Source organism: Pelodiscus sinensis, chromosome 2 (assembly GCF_052426305.1).
Source record: "Pelodiscus sinensis isolate ZL-2025 chromosome 2, ASM5242630v1, whole genome shotgun sequence".
NCBI classification, from domain to species: Eukaryota; Metazoa; Chordata; order Testudines; family Trionychidae; genus Pelodiscus; species Pelodiscus sinensis.
Window position 1 is genome coordinate 20,153,054 of NC_143053.1, and position 17,194 is coordinate 20,170,247.

Genomic DNA, 17,194 nt, shown 5'->3' on the forward strand with positions numbered 1-17,194 from the left:
CTGCACACGTGGGCGCTAAAAAGTAGATAATATTTCTCTTCCTAAACTCATCCTTGAGCACCTATGTGCCCAAATGATTGTTCTAGTGTACTTTAAAAGGTGGCTGAATTTCAGAAGAGAAGAAGCCAGCTTTCATAGATGTTTGCATACATACCTTCCCTATTTGGCTGCTACAAGATTTAATCGTTAATTATCTACAAAGTGCTTTGAGGTCCTAAGATGAAAGGAACTTTAATGTGATTAATTGGTATTATATTCATGCCTAGAAACCTCACTCAAAGCTCCTGTGGTGCTAGGCACTGTACAGACATGTAACAAAGGCAACATCTGCCACAAAGTGTTCGTAACCTATATGACAGACAAAGCCCAAAAGGTGTAGCTATAAGCGTCAAGTATAATTTTGGTATTTTTGCACATTTATTTCCCAGTGCCCTGCCTATTTCTTGACCTCTGTGCAGTTAATCTCCAAGTATTCCCATTTCTGTTCTTAGCTACATGGTCCAGAGTATGACATCCATTCCAGCAAAGATCATGATTATCAGGTGGAAGCTGTTATTTTCTACACAACAGTGGGACATGTTTTCCCAAGTGTGACAGGGAGCAGTCACAGAAGACCTCTTCGGATTGTTCCCTGGTGTGCTGATCATGCCACTGACACCCACCTTCTTGCTATCAAAGGCTCTCCACCTCCCAGTCCCAATGCACCAAATCCTCTGGTTTCCCCCAGACAAGGCACAGAGTTGGGGTTACCGCCCTCCCTGAGGAGCAATGAAGGCACTGAACCACTTCAGCTCTGGGAGACTGCAGCTCTAGGGCACAGCACCCAAGAAACGAATCCCCAAACGGGACCAAAACCCCAAATAAATCTGCCTTTCTCTGTGCAAAAATTATACACAAGAAAACCTCAAGAGTCTGTTCACGCTCTTTATCAATGAAAGAGATACACACACTGGTTGTTCCCTCCAGGTAACAATTACTTACTTTGGGCCTGATAGAAAATGAAAGCAATTTTATATTAAGTACAAACAGTAGGATTTAAGTGGTTGCAAGTGAAAACAGACATCAAAGTGACCGAGTTAAAATGAAAAGAAAATGCATAGATAGTGCTAATTCACTAAAAAACTTATTGCAAGCAGATTCTTATCTTAATGAGCTGTTCTTGTTCCAGGCATAATCTTCAGGTCAGAAACTCTTTTACTTTGACACGGATCCCTAGTCCTTTGTATCTTTTCAGAGTTTTGCCAGACCAGCTAAAGAGAAAGGTCTGATAGCTTCCTATTGCTTAAACAGACTTTTCTCCAGGGTGGGAATCTTTTGTTCTACATCCCCTCCTACCATGAAAAAATACCAGGGTCAAAATGGAATCCCAATAACAGGTAGAATGGTCACATGTCTTCCTAGGACCAAACACCTTTGGACTTACAGGACAAAAACAGCTGTTTATAATCATTAAGTTGATCACCAAGTCATTAAGGCTTGGGGGGCACCAGTAATGGCTCTCATTAGTACATTTAAAACTATAAACAGTCTCATACTTCATATTACTAACTTTACATGCAAGAATGATGCATGCACCAAAATAGGATGTACAGATCCAGCAGTTTGTCACATTAAAACTGATGGGTTACATGAGCTATTTTGTTTAAAGCATTTCCAAGTTATGCATATTTTATTCATAAGCCAAACTTCATAAAGCATGGGGACACCAAAATTAAATATTTTGTCTCCTATATACCAACAGCAGCCAGAGACTTTCAGTCAAAGGGTCATTGAGTTTTGATTACGAGAGCAATAACAGGAATGAACATGAGTGAAGACAGTGTATTTGACACATTGCAACTAAACTGGTGACTGATTTCAGGAGGTGGTGGTAGGCTAATAATTTAAAGGTGCAGCATTCAGAAAACCATAACAAGCATGTCTAGGCTTCCTTCAAGAGTGCAGAGTGACACACACACAAAACCAGTCTTCAACTTAACTAGCAACAAGCATGGAGAATACACAAGAACATCCTGAAACCTGCTATAAAATAGAAACACCAGGAAGGGCACTCTACCGTATTACTCATTCCAGTAACATATGAAGCCATCTGTCCTTGGTTTTCATCCAAAACCGAGCAAACATTGTTTGAAAGGCTGGCAATTCTTTTCAGCCAGTGTTGATCTCATGGTGAGCAAATCTGGGCAGATATAGAGAGTTGAGTCAAAACCATGTATATTTGAGGTAACATCAGTGTATAATCAGGGAAAACAACTGTATTTGATTTCAAGTTTTGTGGGTTTGTAGGACTCTGAAAAAAAATCAAAGAGTGAAAGTACATGCAAACTGATATGAATCAACAGAACCCCTGAGAGATGAAGTTACTTCATTAACTCTCCTTATGCACCTCAGCTTTCCAATGGAGACAATAACATATAAATCATGATGCAAATATGATTGTAAAAACTGATTGCCCTACCCACCCTGCTTCATCTCTAGCTAGAGGGGGTAAATGCTATGGGAAGACAGCTATAAAGAAACCATACACGATTATTCCATTATTGCAGTATACACTGAGTGTGTGGGTGGGAATTCTTCATTCATTTCCATCATGCTGCCCTGCTTAGCTTTGCCCTCTCCCGCCTATTCAATACATTGCTCTTAACACAATTAAAGGACATAACAATGCCTTTAACAGAAGTTAAAAAAGCAGGACCAGAAATAATGATTATGGAACAGTTCAACCAATACACAGCTGATGTAAAACAAAACAAAAAAGACTCACCCTCAACCCCCAGGTCCTTGGTTGCTGCTCTTTGCATTTCCAGCCTTATCAGATGTGAATTTATGTTTTATTCATATTTTTAAAGAGCATAATAATTAGGAGCTGTTTGAATACAGAAGCACACTGGTTCCGGCCACAAGCTTTACCAAACTCCTACTCCTCCCTGCATTCCAGGATTAGGGCCAGGGCATAAAGGACTCCTTTATCACAGTCCTGCAAAATTATAATATATGGGCCTTGATCTGGGCCTGATTTTTCACTCATACTACTGCAGTTTAAAAGCAGCTATATATCATATTTATTACTAGAAGATGTATCCAAGGGCTCAGGCCCTTAACACAATTAATTTTGAGGTTTTGGAAAATAAAATGTACATGCTTCATTTAAATCATTGTTCTGGGGATGAGGGGTTCAGTATGTAGGCTGCCGTGCTGGGGAGAGAGGACTGCCCCAGCCCTCTCTCACTGCAGTAGCTTGGGGCCAAGTGAGAAGCATCTCTCGGTGGTGCTGCAGCTCCAGTGGGCATAATTGGGGAGGGGTCAAGAGCAGGTTCAGGTTTGGCTGGGTGGGGGTCATGGAAGGACCACCTTCCCCAGCAGCGGAAGCTCTGGAGCAGCTGCAGGTTGGGTACCATAGCTGGAAGGGAGGTACCCCTTTCCCTGGCTCCAGCATGGAGCTACCATGGACGGGGGGAGGAGAGAGGAGAGGAGTAGGGAGGTGCTGGCCCCTGATGGCCCAGTACAAAGTTTCTGCAGCAGCTCTGTGCTGGGGCTGGCAAACAGAGATTTCATGCTGAACACCTGCCCCCTGAGCCTCTTTCAATATTCACTCGGTTACGTTAAATGTTGAGGACTGTACTTGAGTTGGTGATTCTGTCTCTTTTCTATTTGGTTTTTATGAGAAGAAATCCCATCCATTCCGGGCACATCCCGTTTTCCTGGCACAACCAAACCCTTACGTTGCTTTTAAGTTATGAGAGATGCAGCTGTATGCCAAATTTGGCAGTCCTCGCTCTGCCAGTTTAGGAGGAGTTCTCGAATACGCACTCTTTCAAATACATAGGTTATCAGTTGAAAGCCTCCTGAGATAGTCTGCTGACAGGGAACACAAGCTCTCTGGCTCCCTCTATAGGTGCTGTTACATGTGAACCAGTTCAATTTGCCCATTTGTCCCATGTGCCAAAGATTTCTTTGTGTTGTGGAAGGAACATGCTTTGAACTGGCTAAGTCAAGGGTTCTCAAACTTGTGATACCACGACCCCCCTCTCAGTTGCTCGCGACCCCCCTCTAAGTTGTTTGCGATCTCCCTCTAAGTTGCTCGCGACCCTCCTGGGGGTCGGGACCCACAGTTTGAGAAACACTGGGCTAAGTATATATCTGTGTGGAAGGGTAGACAAGAGTGTGAAATGGTGCCTGACATTCTCTATGCTGGGATACTCTAATGGTAGAGTCAGTAGGCTCAGCCTGGGAAATCAAGCCCAAGGTGGACAAGGATTCTTATACGTCTTATGGCTTGTTTCAAAGTAATAAGCCATTATAGGTAGAGGCCGAAGGCAAACTGTTGTGGGTATAGTGGGAAGGACACAAGGACTTATTCCTTTCTGTAGCCCTGTGGGGTTCGGAGGGGCTCCTCCCCCTCAGGGTCAGTGGGTGGCCACTCCACCCCACTATACATCGCTCAGTTCTTGCGGGGGATCAGCTGTGGTGGCCACCCCTAGAGTAGTGCCCAGCCCAGCGAGCAGTCTGTAATAACAGTCTTTAAACACTGGTCCTGGTTCAGGGCAGGGCAGCAACCACCCACAAACCATCCTCCAGTCCGCCCCTGGTTCCAGACGGGGCGGCAGGTTACTAAATAAACAGTTCTAAGGCCCGTCACTGGGTCAGGGCAGGGTAGCAGGGAAACAGTTTTAAGCCCAGGCCCTGGTTCAGAGTGGGGCGGCAGGCAAACAAATAGTTCAAGGCCCTGACTTTGGTTCAGGGCAGGGTAGCAGGAACATAAGAACGGCCGTACTGGGTCAGACCAACAGTCCATCCAGCCCAGTATCCTGTCTGCCGACAATGGCCAATACCAGATGTCCCAGAGGGAGGGAACACAACAGGTAATCCTCACGTGATCCCTCCCCCGTCACTCATTTCCAGACAAACCAAGGCTAGGGACACCATTCCTACCCATCCTGGCTAATAACCATTGATGGACCTCACCTCCATGAATCTATCTCCAAATTAGTCCCCATCATATTATATGTGTAGTTGGGATTATTTTTTCCAATGTGCATTACTTTATATTAATCAACATTAAATTTCATTTGCCATTTTGTTGCTCAATCACTTAGTTTGGTGAGATCTTTTTGAAGTTCTTCACAGTCTGCTTTGATCTTTACTATCTTGAGCAGTTTGGTATCATCTGCAAATTTTGCCACTTCACCATTTACCCCTTTGTCTAGATCATTTATAAATAAATTGAATAGAATGGATCCCAGGACAGACCCTTGGGGGAGCCCACTAGTATCTCTCGCCACTCGGAAAATTTATCATTTATTCCTACCCTTTGCTTCCTGTCTTTTAACCAGTTATCGGTCCATGAAAGGACTTTGCCTCTTACCCCATGACAACTTACTTTACTTAAGAGACTTTGGTGAGGGACTTTGTCAAAGGCTTTCTGGAAATCTAAGTACACTATATCCACTGGATCCCCCTTGTCCACATATTTGTTGACCCCCCTCAAAGAACACTAGCAGATTAGTAAGACATGATTTCCCTTTACAGAAACCATGTTGTCTTTCCCCCAACAATAATCTGTGTGTCTGAAAATTTTATTCTTTACTATAGTTTCAACTAATTAGTTTCAACATGTGTGTGGAGCCCTCTGCACAGAAGGAATTTCGTCCCCACTCAGCATTTCTCCCCTCTCCTGAGACTAGCAGGCAATAGGCAGCTCATCCCATTCTGTGTGTTTCCTGCCTGAGAGCCTGATTGGAGGAGTGATTGCATCCTACCTCCTTAAATCAATGAGGGTCACTCAGCCCCAGAAGGAATCAGGCTTGCCTGATTCCCCGACTCCACTACTTCTCAGAGGGTATGTCTACAGTACAAAGTTAATTCGAACTAACAGCCGTTAGTTCGAATTAACTTTAATAGGCACTACACATGCAAACCGCTAGTTCGAACTTAATTCGAACTAGCGGAGTGCTTAATTCGAACTAGGTAAACCTCATTCCACGAGGACTAACGCCGAGTTCGAATTAAGTAGTTCGAATTAAGGGCTGTGTAGCCACTTAATTCCAACTAGTGGGAGGCTAGCCCTTCCCAGGTTGCCCTGGTGGCCACTCTGGGCACAACCAGGGAAATTCTTCTGCCCCCCTCCCGGCCCCGGAGCCCTTAAAGGGCCACGGTCTGGCTACGGTGCCCGTGCCAGGTGCAAGCCTGCCAGCACCCAGCCAGCAGACCCTGCACCTAGCACGGCACGAGCCAGCCACCCGCTGCCACCCAGCCCTCCACCTTTTCCCGGGATCATGCTGGTGGCTCCCAGGAGCCTGCCCAGGGCCGCAAGAGGCGGGCGCCCGCCTGGTCTAGTGCAGAGATCGTGGACCTCATCCAGGTTTGGGTGGAGGCCTCCAATGTCCACGACCTCCGCACTAGGCACAGGAAAGTGGCCGCCTAGGGCAGGATAGCTGCCAGCCTGGCCACCAAAGGCCACATGCAAACCTAGGAGCAGGTTAGCATGAAAATCAAGGTGGTCCAGTGAGACCCCCGACCCTGAGCCCTGAGCTTAGAACATAAGAACATAAGAATGGCCATACTGGGTCAGACCAAAGGTCCATCTAGCCCAGTAGCCTGTCTGCCGACAGTGGCCAACAATAGGTACCCTGGAGGGGATGGACCGAAGACAATGACCAAGCCATTTTCTAAGCTGAAAAGTCCCAGTCTCTTTAGCCTCTCTTCATATGGGACCTGTTCCAAACCCCTGATCATTTTAGTTGCCCTTTTCTGAACCCTTTCCAAGGCCAAAATATCTTTTCTGGGGTAAGGAGATCACATCTGTACACAGTACTGAAGATATGGTGTACCATAGTTTGATACTTCCCCTCCTCCTTCTTCCCCTGGCTTCCCCCTTCCAGCTCCCTCCTCCCAGGTTTCCCCCTCCCCTCTCCCACCCTCTCTCTTCCCTTCTCCCACCTCCTTTTCCCAGTCTCCCCAGAGGTTAATCCCCCCCCCCCCCGTTTTGTTAAATAAAGAGAGTTTCTATTTTTGAACACACGTGTCCTTTATTTTTTACATCAGGAAGGGGGGCTAGGGAGGGGTAAGTGGAAGGAGGTGAGGGAGGAATGGGGTATGAGCACCCGATGGGGAGGACTGGGGTGGCTCTGCAGGCTTCTCGGGGTGGAGCCGGGCTGATGGCCGAGTGCTGTGATGTGCCAAGTGTGGGCACTCAGGGCACTCCAAGTCAGGAGTGCTTTGCTGTCCCTCATCGAGGTAGACAAGCAAGTAGGGAATCCTGAGAACTGTCTGTCTGGGGTGGGGACTGGGTCCCTTTAAGCACAGCCCTCGGCTAGCCTGAGACAGCAGCTCCACACTCTAAGTCCTAACCTGATGCCCTGCCAGCACTGCTTCCAGCCATCCTTAACCTCGGTTCAGGGTCCACTCAATGTGGACATGCTAGTTCGAATTAGCAAATGCTAATTTGAACTAGTTTTTAGGTCTAGATGCACTAGTTCGAATTAGCTTAGTTCGAATTAACTAATTCCAATTAAGTTTGTTCGAATTAGTGCTGTAGTGTAGACATATCCAGAGAGATCAGGGGCAAGTAGTGGGATCTTATGGCTTCTGGCTCAGGCAGGGAAATCAGATAGGGAGAAAGGGCTGTGTGAAAATATTTAGGAACCTCAGAACATGTTCACCAACCTGAACCTGGCCTGGCTTTGTGTGGGTTCAAGGCTTGATGCATGTATTCCACACAGTTCTAATCACTATTATAATTCTGCTTTTCCTGGCCTTGTAATTATGTCACATGTTATTCCCCCATGTTACAGACTAAATCCTTAAATGCATGCTTTCTAAGCAGCTTTTGTATAGAAGGGAGTGATTGTATAGAATTAGTATTAACTAGTTTCACTATTATTAAACGGAGAATTAAAGCTTTCAAGAGTTTCCACCACAGCGGTGGTTGCTACACAACTGCTCTCCAATGCTCCCATCATCAACAATAGCCATCATTAAGAGTACAGCTAAAAAGCTGAAGAAAAATGCATAAACTGTTCTATTATAACCCACTCTCCTAACAGAGCCCTGCATTTAAAATCTGGTAAGAATGTCACGAATAGGAAGTGATTTCCTATATGAGAATGCAATTGTTCAGTCATCATTTATATAGCAGCCCAGTGTCTGAGAGTCTGTAACGCCGAAATGCTGGCTGTTCCCTCTGGGCGGCCCGTGCTGCATGGTGAGTGCAGGGCCCAAACGGCTGCTTGTGCCGCTTGCTCCCCCGCGGTGGCCTGGCTGAGCGGTGCAGAAGTCAGCTGAGCGCCACGGTGGGAGGTGGGGGGGGGCAGGACGATGACGTGCGGTGTGACAGCGGCTCCAGGCCCCGCCCCCGGCCGTGAATGTCACTGCCCCCCTTCGCCTCCCGCCGTGGCGCTCGGCTGACTTCTGCACTGCTCAGCCAGGCCGCTGCATGGGAGCAAGTGGTGCAAGTGACCTTTTGGACTCTGCAGTCCCCCGAGTGAGAGGCAGGAGGGGGAGGAGAAGAGAAAGAGAGAGACGGAGAGAGAGGCAGGAGGCGGAGGAGAGCTGAGGGAGGAGGGGAGGGAGGAGGAGAGAGAGACGGAGAGAGAGACCGGAGGCTCAGGAGAGAAAACCGACATGGAGGAGAGACCTGAAAATTCTGTCTTATGACGGGCTAATTGGCTAGTAAATGAAGAAAGCCCCAACAGTTAGACTGCAAAAGGCAACCACACACTGTTTGTTCTGGATTTGAGACATCAAATTAGCTATTTTTCTGACCTAGCCTCATTGTTCATACAGCTAATTTGATGTCTCAAATCCAGAACATGCTGTTTACAGTCAAACTGCACAACCCCCTGCTACTAACCCAGCAAAGAACTTCAAGAAATGCACATATATAAGCACATGAGCATGCCCATTGACTTGTTATTTGGTGTTCCAGGATTTCAAATTGGAGACTGAGGGTATCCAGAAGTTAGTCACTGTGGATGAAATTTACCCTTCTGTGGAGGGCTGGCACAACACCTATTCACCACCAAGTCCTTCATTAGTCTGGGCTAGTAATATATAAGCTATGTGATATTGCTTCTGTTCTTTGACTGTGTGTCTTAGGCAGTGGTGGGCAACCAAGGCTGGGAATGGGATGCATCAGTGCCCCTCCTTCAGCTCAGTGGACCACAAGATTGTTGTAACCAAGATTGTTGTGATAGGGCAGTTTTGCTAACTGCACTTGCGTAGCTAGAATTTGCAGGATGCACCGATTGACCCATGGCAGTGCTCTGATTGGATGCAGAGTGTGTCTCTCACAATCAGTGTTGTGTGCAGCATTCACCTCATGTCACATGCCCTTGCATGTCACTTCATTCATACTGGTAGGGAAAAAAATCCATGTGAATGGAAACCCGTAGACTCTGGCAACCTACACATAGGCAATGGTAAACAAAATGTCTTGCAGGCCACATATAGAACCCAGATGGGCCACATGCAGCCCTTGGGCCACATGTTACCCACCACTGTCTTAGGTACCTAATCAACTCAATGTAAAGAGCCAATTGTGAAATCTACAACTATTTAGCTGACCTAGTCTCATTGTTCTCCCTGTGGGTCAGAGGACAGAATAGGCCCACTGCTCTCTTGTATATTGAGAGAGACAACTAAAAGGAGGCTACCTAGAAGGGGATGGTCTCCACCAGGTGGAAAATATGTCCAAAACACTCCATATGATGAGCAAGTCAGCTATGTCCATATCAATTTGGTTGCAACCCAAGTTAATAATAACCACGCCATCCATTTCCCACAAGGACAGATGCAACAAGTATACTACTGATGTAGCAACAAGTATACTACTGATGTAACCCCAACAAAGAGGCTCTATGGAAGAGAAGACATCACCACAGCCACATGGAATGCAAAGACATTCCAGCAAATATGGAGGCTGAAAGAACTCATGTACGAAATGGATCAATATACCTGGCACCTCCTAGAAATCTCTGATGCGATCAAATATCTAGCAGGCTTATTTCCATCCATATAAAGGCAGTACAGTTCAATATCACAGTAGTACAAGTCTACACTGTTACAACAGATGATGATAATGAGCAAATTGAAGATTTTTACAATCATCTCCAAGACATCATTGATAAAGTGCACAAGAAAGATGTCCTGATTGTACAGGGAGACTGATATGCTAAAGCGGATACTGACGCACAGGCAAATTGGCAAGATTATTGTGGTCCTTTCTGTAATGTGGTAACCAATGAGAGAGGACAGAGACTTTTGGAGTTTGCCAGCTTAAAAAATCCAGTTCTTGCAAACACATTAGGAGTACGTGAAGCATCCTGAGGATTAATATGGTATGCACCTGACAGTCTCCACCACAGTCTGATCGATTACATCATGTTGCAAAACTAATTTCTTTCTGGGATCAAAATTGCTAAAACAAGAAGCTTCCCCAATGTTGATATCAGAAAAGATTACAACCTTGCAATGCTAAACTTTTGGCTGTGGCAAAGGAAAATCATCAGGCCAAAGTTCACCAGAATCTAGCTTGACTTAGGAAGACTCAGAAACCCAGTCATTCCCAGCAATGATTAGCAGAAAATTTGTCCCACTGCTTGCTGTAGAGGAAGACACAGAAACAATGACAAACAATTCCAATGCTGTAATGAGAGGGGCAGCAGTGGGACGCACTGTCAGATGACACAACCTTGAGTCACAAATGAAATACTGCAAATGTGTGACATTAGAAGAGAACTCAAGAGAGACAAGAACAGCACTGAGGGCACTGATAAATACAGAGCAATTGTCAGAAAGATCAAGAAAAGAATGAAGGTGACCAAGGAGATATGGATTGAAAAACATGCTCTATAATTAAAAGAGGGCATCATTAATAAAATAGGAAATAAGCCTCCCAGGTTGCAAGAGATCTGATAACAGAAAGACAGACCAAAGCCAATGCAATTCCTGACAAGGAAGGGAACGGTCTTACATAAGAAAATGATATTATCAATAGATGGGTAAACTACTGCTCCAATCTATACAACCACCACACAAAAGGAGATCCTATTGTCCTAGACAGCCCACATTCGGAGGAAGGAGACTTTCCAGTACTACATGAAGAAGTGGAGACAGCTGTGAAATAACTCAAAAATGGAAAAGCTACAGTTCTTGACAACATCCCAGCCAAACTGATGACATTCGGAGGGGAAATAGTAATAGATGAACTCACAAAGATCTGAAACAAGATCTGGCAGACAGCTGATTGGCCCTCGCTGTGAACAAAGTCACAAATCATCACTCTGCCAAAGAAAGGCAACCTTCAATTGTGTCAAAATTACCAGCTATAAGATAACTTAGCCATCACAACAAATTGATGTTGAAAGTCATTTTGAACAGACTGAAGCCACAACTGGAGAATATCATCACTGAAGAACAAGCTTGCTTTCATGCTAGAGGAAGTACCATAAAACAACCTTTCTACTTTCTCTGAGAAATACTTATAACATCAGTAGGACATCTACTATGTCTTTGCTGACTTTAAGATAGTGCTGGATAGAGTATGGCATGAAGCTGTCTGGGCAGCTATAAAGAAATACAGTTTGATCATAAGTTTTTCCTCACTATTAAACAACTGTATGCCAAGGCCATCAGTGTAATTCTCGTCAATGGCTGAATAAGAGAGAGGTTTTGAACCACTGTTGGAGTCCAGCAAGGCTTTCACCCACTCTGTTCTACATCCACTTGGAGTCCATAATAACTGATGCCCTAGAAGTTCACATGTGCACTGTCATGACTAGCCAGGTAGCAATCAGCTAATAGAAATGCAGATAGGGATTTCAAACTGGGACAAAGGAATTTTTGTTTTTTCCCTCCTTTGTCCCTGGGCAGTTGACTCTTCAGATACTGAGGGAGACAGACAATATGTCTCTCTCCAAGAAAAGACTCTTCACTATCTGTAAGTAGGGTAAAGTTTAGATAAATCTGTTAGGTTTTATTGTTTTATGGTTTGGGAATGGGAATCTGATGTCTGTGCATTTAAAAAGGGTTTTCTTCTCCTTTGTAACTAAGTTTTTGGCCTATGGGACCAATTGGTGACTTTTCCATCTAGTCATTATGCTTGTAACAGGAGTATTGTGGTGATAATAAAAGTTCTTTCTTTTTTATTAACCTGATATTGGTTCAGTTCTGTGTCCTGGAAAATCTGTCTGTGGGATCTGCATGCTTCTGACTAGAGGATAGCAGTCACAGACTGCAGTTTCTATTTTCTCTTTCTTTTTCAAGCTCTTTGGAGAAAAGAGTTTGGGGTGCCCTGGGGTTGGTTACAAGTGTCCTCTCCTGTTTGTGGGTTCAAAAGCATTTGATGGTGGCAGCAGATTTTTATCCCCAAAATCTAGGGTTTTTTTAGGATTTTGGGGGGAAGTTTTATACCAAAGCCTGGAAAGATAAGGTTTTGCGGTAGTTTTGCATTCATCATGCCAAAGTGGGGAATCAGCCTTGACATGCACGGTCCTTATTGAGAGGCGAACAATCTCTAATTTTTGGTTCGCTAATGACATTAACAGGTTGGCATGTAGCAACGATGAACCTGCCAACCTTGTGAAATGATTGGATGAAACCTCTGCAAAATATAGCATGAAATCAGTGCAGCAAAAAAGCTGATAAACACATGTGACAAGATCAGCTCACCTATTGCTGTCAGTAGACAAGAGCTGGAGACAGTGAAACAGTTCAAGTACATAGAGGCAATCATCACAGAGAAAGGATCAAAGTCAGAAATTCTGTCAAGGAGCACTGGCAAAGCTAAGGTCAATTTGGAGGAACAAGAAGGTCTCCTTGGAATCCAAAGTGCTACACATGCTGGTCAGCTCCATTTTTTCTATATGCATGTAAGACATGGACCCTTAAAGAAGAACTTCAATGAAAAACACAGGTAGTAGAGATGAGATACCCAGGCTTTTGCAGAAGTATCTCCTACTTTGACCATGAGACTAATGAAGGGGTCTGCAACATCATAACCCTGTCCACTGGGTCATATGAAGACTTTCCTGATGACGTTGAAGAAGCACAAGCTGAAGAGATATGGCCATGTACCAAGACCATCTGGCCTATCCAAGATCATCCTCCAAGGAACAGCACAGGGGAAGAGGAAAAGAGAGTGACAGAATAAGAGATGGATTGACAACATAAAAGAGTGGACAGGAATTGACTTCACGGAGAGTCAAGCAGTAACATAATCATCAGGGGTGGAGACAATTGGTTGATTGCTCATCATTGCTGGTGCCCCAATGACCAATGCAATTATGGAAGCGATAGAAGAGCTAACAACCTCCCTGGGCTCCCTCCCAGGCAGGGCGAAAGGGGGTCCCACCAGTGATTTAAGGGAGTCCACAGCTCTGGCCACCACTTTGCTGGGCCCCAGGGCTATTGTTCCCTCTCCCCCCTCCCATCAGTGGGCCTGGGGATTGATGATGATGATGATGAGACTCATTGAAGTATTATGCCACACCCCTGAGTGAGACAGTAAAACCAATCTACCTGGTGGTGCAGACAGCACTCTGTTAACAGAAGGGCTTCTCCCATCAACACAGCTACTACATCTCTCGCAGGTGAATTAACTACAAGGACAGGAGAAGCTCTCCCATCAGTGCAGTAGTGTCTTCCTACAGCAGCATTTTAAGTGTAGCCCTGCCCTAAGTAAGACTCTTATGTCAAGTTTCAGGGCTCACAGAACAGGCAGGTTGGGATTTTCAGGAACATTCCCCATTGGCCATATCCTTCTACCATTTGACTCAGTGATAAAATTCCCCAATGGGAACATTTAGGCCAGTGGTCAACAACCAGTAGATCGGGATCTACTGGTAGATGTTGGAGCCTCTGTCAGGTGATCCTGACTGGTTTGGCCAGGAAGCTCTCAAACACCGGCACTTCAGTTGCCCCTTCACCCACTGTCATGCTGCTCCTGACATCTGCTTGGAGCTGCCCCAGCTGGGAGCCTCTTGCACGGTGTGGGAGGGAGAAAGAGGAGGTGCTAATATCAGGGTGTCCTTCCTCCCCCCGCTCCTGTACCCTAGCTCCACACAGAGAGAAAGGGGTGGAGAGAGCTTGGCAATGCAAATCTCTGTCACTCTCACACATTGTGGCTGTGTCTACATTGGCATCCCTTTCCAGAAAAGGGATGCTAATGAGACACATCGCAATTGCAAGTCCGCGGGGGATTTAAATATCCCCCGCGGCATTTGCATTTACATGGCTGCCGCTTTTTTCCGGATAGACGTGATTCTCCGGAAAATAAGCCCTTTTTCGGAGGATCTCTTATTCCTACTTGAAAGTAGGAATAAGAGAACCTCCGGAAAAGGGCTTATTTTCCGGAGAATCACGTCTAGACTGGCGCTTTTCTCCGGCTTATCCCCAAGCCGGAAAAAAGCGGCAGCCATGTAAATGCAAATGCCGCGGGGGATATTTAAATCCCCCGCGGATTTGCAATTGCGATGTGTCTCATTAGCATCCCTTTTCCGGAAAGGGATGCCAATGTAGACACAGCCTGTGTGTGTCTCGTCATTCTCACAAATATGCACTGTCCTTCCCTCTCATGTCCTGACCCAACACATATGTGGGCGGTGGTTGTTACTTCTGTTACTGCTTGCAAAGTGGGTTATGTTTGGTTTTTGACTGGTCTGTGCAGTTCATAATTTTCATTTCTCTAATGTTTAAATGAAATTGTTTGGGTAGTCAGTTCTAAAATACCTAACCTGTCATGGCTGAAGTACTTATCCCTGTGGTAATTGCTGCTCCTGCAAGTGGCTGGCATGTCCCTGCAGACCTCTGAGAAATGCAGAGGAGGGGGTCTCCACATGCTGTCCTTGCCTGCAGACACTACTCCTGCAGCCCCCACTGATCAGTAATGGGGAACCATGGCCAGTAGAAGCTGTGGGTTCAGAGCCTGTAGATGAGGGGCAGCATGAGGCACCATGGGCCATTGCTGTACATGACAGCTGCTTTTAGGAGTGGTGCAGGGCCAGGGAAGGAGTAAGCCTGTCTTAACTCCACTGCTCCACTACCTGGGTGATAGCTCAGTTAAAGGGTGCCTAGCAAGAACCTGCTTCTTCAACCCCCGTCCCAGCCTTGAACCTCCTCCTGCACCCAACCTGCTGCCCCAGACGTGAGTCCTCCTGCACCCAAACTCCTCCCCAGAGCTTGCATCCTGAAACCCCTCCTGGACCACAATCCCCTGGCTAAGCTTGGAGACCTTCCCACATGCCAAACCTCTCAGCTCAAGACCATGGCCTGCATCCCAACCCTCTACTCCTGGTGGAAGTGAGTGAGGATGAGGGAGGAAGGAGGATGGAGTGAGCAGGGTGACGCCTCAGAGAAGGGGTGGAACAGGGGCAGGGCCTCAAAGAAGGGGCAGGGAGGAGGTGGGGCAAGGGTGTTTGAGTTTGAGGTAGAGCTTGGATTGCACTTAAATTGAAAAAGTGATCTTGTGGTTAGAAAGATTGGAGACCACTGATTTAAGACGTGAAAATCCTCTCTCCCCTCATCACTGAAGTGTGGAATCTCTCCAAAGATAGATGAGTTCTAAACAAGCGATGACAAAAACCCTCGAGCCTTTGAAAAACCTCTAAGTTAGCTCACAGGCTATTTTTCAGAGTCATTCTTGTTTGTTTCCTTGGAAATGCATAGAAGTCTTCACACTCAGGAACATGCTCCCTCTATAGCTATCTACAAAGGATTGAAGGGCTTAAGTGAACGATGAGTGCTAAGTAATGAGCGCTTCAGAATGTGTCCTCAGCACAAGTGTCCTTGATTACGAGAGTCATAGCACTTATCACACCCTGCAGAGTGAAATTCACCCCTGCATAGAGTGCCACCTCTAAATGCTGCCGTAGTCCTTGTGCGAGGCTTTAAGTGATGCTCAAGTGATGCACAGATAGCATGCTGGCCCATTTCACAGGGTGAAATTTACCTCCACTATAAACTGGGCAACCAGAGAATTATAAGACTGGTAAGAAACCCTGGCAAAGTGTTTAAAATATATGCGATTACTGTAATGGGTTTTTACTCCTTAGAAGCGACAATGTCAAGGGTACTGCATGATTTAGGGGATAAGTAAAGAATTGCACCTGCAGTCTCTTGAATTGAAAGCAGCCCAAGTCATGACTGATCAGAGGACTGTTCCAATCACATAGCCATTCAGCAATCTAGGTGAAATGAGACGGTGGTAAACTTGCCAGCTTCTGCAGAAGGCTGCCATGTGAGAACTACCTATTAGGCAAAGAGTTAGAAGGACTGGTCTAGATAATACCTAGTCCTGTCATAAGTACAGGGGACTGGACTTGGTGACCTCTCAAGGTCCCTTCCAGTCCTGTGATTCTCTACAGGGGAGCAAAGCTAGCAAGGGACTGGTTATTTCACTGTAGAAAACAGGGATTTAGATCATCTCTGGCTCGAACCCGCTCATATTTCCTTCAGCTGCTCCTAAGCTTCACAGAGTTGATGCTATGATGTCCAAACTCAATTATTCTGTTAGGATTTCCTTTTGTAACCCACATGCCTACTAGGTGTGGTTCATTGACCTATGTAATGGCACCTAGAACACCTACCTACAGGGATAAAGTTCCCTCTGCAGCCTTAGCTGAAAGCCAGCTGGCTTGTAGCTCAAGCTCTAGAGCTCTGGTGTCCAACCAGTAGCCCTTACAGTGGCTACTGGTGTAGCCAAATAGCCACACTCAAGCAGCCAAATGGCAACTCAACCAGCCAGCTAGCCACGGCTAGCATGTTGGACACCACGGCTAAAGGCTCATGCTCTAAGCTCCAGGAGTCCCAGGTTTGGTTCCACCTCCCAACATTACACTTTCACAAGAAAATCAACTGGTTTTGCAAGACTAAAAGTGTTCTGTTTTGGAGAGCAACAAGCAGAAATGGGAACCAGCTGGGCAAAGCTCCCTAACTCATCAGCGTGAGGGGTTAGATTGAATGGGGTCTGCATCAGAACCATACCATGGTTTGCCTATTGCTGTTCTTATTGAAGATACAGGCAGAGCAGTTTATATAGATTTCCCCTCACTGAAAGATCAGCAGTTGGCGCATCTATTTGACAGGAAGAAAGCAGAATTGATGCTCAACAGCACCAGGACTGTTGAGCAATTTTCCAGGTGGGCAGCAGTGTAGGATACTGATCCCAGTCTGTTTCCACAAGCATTCATGGGGCATA

The 17,194-nt window shown here is 45.8% G+C and overlaps 1 long non-coding RNA gene across 1 annotated transcript in view; it reads right to left on the reverse strand.

Annotated features, from left to right (window-relative positions):
- LOC112545870 (uncharacterized) overlaps window positions 1-17,194 on the reverse strand; it is a 56,328-nt gene that overhangs the window by 9,535 nt on the left and 29,599 nt on the right. Inside the window, exon 2 of the long non-coding RNA XR_016348682.1 lies at window positions 2,057-2,179. This is a non-coding gene — a long non-coding RNA (uncharacterized LOC112545870). The remainder of the gene's footprint in view (window positions 1-2,056; window positions 2,180-17,194) is intronic.